Source organism: Ixodes scapularis, unplaced genomic scaffold (genome assembly GCF_016920785.2).
Source record: "Ixodes scapularis isolate PalLabHiFi unplaced genomic scaffold, ASM1692078v2 PGA_scaffold6__148_contigs__length_123643588, whole genome shotgun sequence".
NCBI lineage: Eukaryota > Metazoa > Arthropoda > Arachnida > Ixodida > Ixodidae > Ixodes > Ixodes scapularis.
Genome location: NW_024609881.1, coordinates 116,497,877 through 116,502,837, shown reverse-complemented (window position 1 = coordinate 116,502,837; position 4,961 = coordinate 116,497,877).

Below are 4,961 nucleotides of genomic sequence, written 5' to 3'. Positions count from 1 at the left end.
AGTGCGTAATTCCTTCATTCGAGTCTCAAGTTTATATAGTGTAGAGAGTGAGGGAGAGCAGGAGACAAGAGGGGCCGCCAGAACCACCGAGCTCTGGTTCGAATGATTAGTGGGTAGACCGAAAGCCATAGTCCGCCTTTGCCTCTCTACTTACCGCACGTGGTGATAAGCGATGGAAAGTTCTATAAGACCTTTCTATCGCTTATCGCCCGGGCGAAAAATGCTGAGTCACTGAGCTGTGAACGCTCAGTGATTCAGCATTCAGACGCATGCCCAGCGTCTGATATACCGCACAGCAGAGGAACAGCGCATGCTCAGAAGGCGTTTCACGGCCCAGAAGACAAAGATGGCGGCGCGCGGAAGGCGATTTTTGCGAAGGTCTATACACACGTAATATTCCGTCTACTGAACGCAGAACATTGGACACAACACCATGCAGACTTTAGGAGTTCCAAAAAATAAATGACTAAGAACAAATACAAAGTGGTTTAGTCGCTGATAACTTAAAATAACACAGGGCGTAGGGTGTCACGATCGCGCTCATTGACGTTCTTATCAGCAAATGCTGCAGTCTGATTGACCGAGGAGCGGTTTACCCCCTGCGTTTCTTAAAGGGACACTGACACACCCCAAATTTTTTTTTTTTTAATTTTTTGTTAGGTGATTTATCATAGTGTCGGAAGACTACCCAATTGATGTTTTGCTAAGAGTTAGGTATATATTTTTTAATAAAGTGGAGTGGACACGGCAACCACGCCGTGGCTATGCCTAACCTACTTCCTACAATCACGCAGGTACTCGGTTGCCTCTGCATCATATCGGACGTACGGACGACATCAGTGACCGGCCGATTATGGAAGATTGGCGATCACTCGCCGGTCGATCAAGGCGAGTCATCACAACCGCTACACGTGGACAAGATCTACTACGCATATGCTGGGAGCACGGTGACGTCACACAACCATCAAGATTCCAGCCAGCTGCTGCATATAAAAGCAACGCCCGTGCCTGCAGACTTCAGTGGACACGGCAACCACGCCGTGGCTATGCCTAACCTACTTCCTACAATCACGCAGGTACTCGGTTGCCTCTGCATCATATCGGACGTACGGACGACATCAGTGACCGGCCGATTATGGAAGATTGGCGATCACTCGCCGGTCGATCAAGGCGAGTCATCACAACCGCTACACGTGGACAAGACCTACTACGCATATGCTGGGAGCACGGTGACGTCACACAACCATCAAGATTCCAGCCAGCTGCTGCATATAAAAGCAACGCCCGTGCCTGCAGACTTCAGTGGACACGGCAACCACGCCGTGGCTATGCCTAACCTACTTCCTACAATCACGCAGGTTGGTGATCGTAAATATGGATTTCGTAGTGACCGTCTATGTATTTTAGTGTTGCCGTGTCCACAAATACTCCTGCAATGTGCAAGTGATTGTCTGTCAATGGCAAGTCTGTTGCTGAAGCTATCGGGAGATGTCGAGGAAAACCCCGGTCCAGTCACAGATGAGATACTGGCGCAAATACTTCAGACTCAAAATGACATCCTAAAAAGAATTACCGAAATCCAAGAAAAACAAAATTCCTCAGAAGCCAACTGCTTAATTGTGCAGAACAGGCTGTCGGAGATTGAGAAAAAACTGGAGTGCGTGGACGAAACCAGTAACAGACTTGCCAGGTTGGAAAGTGCTTTCACCGGTCGGGATGATGAAATGTATAATCTCTCTAGACAAGTCGACGACCTAGAAAATCGGGGGCGGAAAAATAACCTTATCATCAGAGGAATCCAGGAAGAACCACTGGAGAGCGAGGATACGCTGGCGAAAATTGTGGTTGATCATGTGTTCGGTGCCAAACTAAACGTAAAAATTGACTCCATTGAAAGAATACACAGAATAGGCAGAAAGTTTCCGCGCGGAAATCGACCGGTTATTGTTAAGCTTGCGGATTTTCGGGACAAAGTCACAATTCTGAAAAACTGTGTCAAACTAAAAGGTACCGCATACAGCATTAATGAAGATTTCTCCAAACGGATTAATGAAATTAGGAAAAATTTATGGAGTTCTCCTACCGAGGAAAAAAGACAAGGGTCGAAGGTAAAATTGATCTATGACAAATTAAAAATAAACGATACAATGTATGCGTGGGACGAAAATAGAAAGGCAAGGTACCCTGTGTCGCCGGGAGCATCCAGTCTCGGTGAGGCTAATAGTAACTGACTGAACCAGAGTGCACAAATGGACTTCAAGATAATAAACGTTAACGCTAGGAGTATTCTGAATAAAGCTACTATGGTTGAATGTGTTGTGCTAGAACACGAGCCTGACGTTGTCGTGATTACCGAGACATGGCTGCACAAAGATATTTTGGACTCTGAAGTTACGCCTCCAAATTACACTATAGTGCGAAAAGATAGAGCTGGGCGTGGAGGGGGAGTAGCACTTCTCATTAAAAATGATATAGTATTCACGGTACTAGAAGTTGTTGCTGAACTCGAAATGATATGGGTGAAGACTAAGCTGAATGGTCGTCCGGTCGTTATCGGAGCCTTTTACAGACCCCCTAATTCATCTATAGACACTATCTTGAAGTTGCGCAACTACGTGGACTTAAAACTGCATCGGGAAAAGAATGTCATATTCTTGGGAGACTTTAATTTACCCGGTATTGATTGGCAGGCACTTACTCCTGGACAGGTTGACGTTTCGATTTGTGACCAACTGCTGGAACTTGCATTTTGCTATGGTCTGACGCAGGTTGTAACGGACTATACAAGAGTAACCTTGACGACGTCGACGGTACTGGATCTAATCTTTATTTCTACCAACATGATTTCAAAAATGTCTAACTGTGAAACATTCGAAGGTTTATCTGACCACAGGATGGTAATGCTGACTTTGAACATGAGAGCCGACGTTCATGCTAATCAGTCGCGAAAAATGTTTCTCAATTTTGAAGCCGCGGATGACGTGAGCATTTTGGATTGTTTGGAAGGTTCGTTTGATGATTTTAAGATGCTTCATCGGTCACGTGCTGGCACTCAGGCGCTGTGGAATTACTTCTCGGATGTGACTGCACTTTGTATTCGGCAGTTTATTCCCAAGTATGCCAAAAATACTACAAAGAAAAACCCTTGGATTACAAGGGAGGTCGTGCATGCCAAGAGAAGACTAGGCCGTGCCAGAAAGGCATACTCGCGGAACGCGGATGCTAGTAAAAAGATAAATATCCAGAACATGAGCAGGAACTTAAAACAGCTTATAGGGTCTTTAAAGGCGAATTTTCATAACGTCACGTTAAAAACCTTCCTTAGGGAGGCACCGGGTAAATTCTGGCGCTATGTAAATCCTCTGGCAAACGCCAAAAAAGATTGCAGGTGTGAAAATGATCTCAGGCGAGCTGATGACTTCAACTCATTTTTTTCGTCGGTGTTCACTCTGGATAACGGAGTTGTGCCGAGGAATGATGACATAGCTAATTATCCCCCGATGAACAATATTGAAGTAAATGAACAAGGAGTCCTAAACCTACTACTTAATATAGACATAAAGAAGAGTCCCGGGCCTGACGGAATCCCCAATGCATTTTTAAGAAGGTACTGTGAATGGGTTGCCAAATATTTAACCATTATTTTTCAATCATCACTCTCGGAGGGTTCGTTACCAACTGCATGGAAATGTGCTAAAATCATTCCTATACACAAAAGTGGTACTACTTCTGATGTAAGAAATTATCGCCCCATATCTCTTACCAGCACATGCTCCAAACTGCTCGAACATATCGTATCAAAACATCTTCTCAGTTATCTAGATAGCAATGATTTCTTTTATCATTCGCAGCACGGGTTCAGAAAGGGCCTTTCTACTACAACCCAGCTGATCGAAACCGTTCACGAGCTAGCCCAAACAATTAATCATCGCGGTCAAACTGATATAGTATTCTTAGACTTCGCCAAGGCTTTTGATAAAGTGTCTCATCAGAAGTTATTACTAAAACTGAACAATTTGTTTAAAAACACAAGCATAACACAATGGTTTCATTCTTATCTATCTTCTCGAGTGCAGTTTGTTGAAACCGGTGGTCGTACATCAAGTTTTGCTCCAGTGCTTTCTGGGGTGCCTCAAGGAAGTGTTTTGGGTCCGCTGTTATTTCTAATCTTTATAAATGACCTCCACAATGTAATTAACGTGCCAATACGATTGTTCGCAGATGACTGCGTGATATATAATGAAATAAGAACACCCGATGATCAGGCCGAATTAAATAGAAATCTACAAAATATTAACAAATGGTGTCAAGATTGGCAAATGGTTTTAAATCCAGGAAAATCAGTCTTTATGACAGTTACGAGGAAAAAACAATTTCTGAGGTACGACTACTGTATCAACGAGCATGAACTCGCAAGGGTAACTGAGCACAAGTACTTAGGCTTAACATTCACTTCAGATTTACGTTGGAATGCTCATATAGACATAGTGTCTGCAAAAGCCAATAGATCGCTATGGTACCTAAGAAGAAACTTGTCGTATGCCTCACCGGAAGTAAAAAACCTCGCTTATAAGACCCTTGTCAGGCCAGTCATAGAGTACGCCAAAATAGCATGGGATCCACATACTGTCACTAACGCATTTAAATTAGAAAAAGTCCAGCGCTTAGCTGCTAGGTTCATTTATAACAAATACCGGCGCGATCATTCTCCTACTGAGCTCTGTCAAATGGCTAACCTTCCAACCCTCGAGTCTAGGACGCATTTTGAGAGATTAAAATTTATTTTCTTAATTATTAATGAATGTGTAAAGATAAACAAAGATAATTATTTCCAAGTTCTTCAAGACGAAAAATCAAGGCACCGGCATAGTCTGTACATAAGAGAATATTCTGTGAAAAACGATTGCTTTAAATTTAGTTTTTTCCCAAGAGCCGTCAGGGAATGGAATAAACTGTCGAAT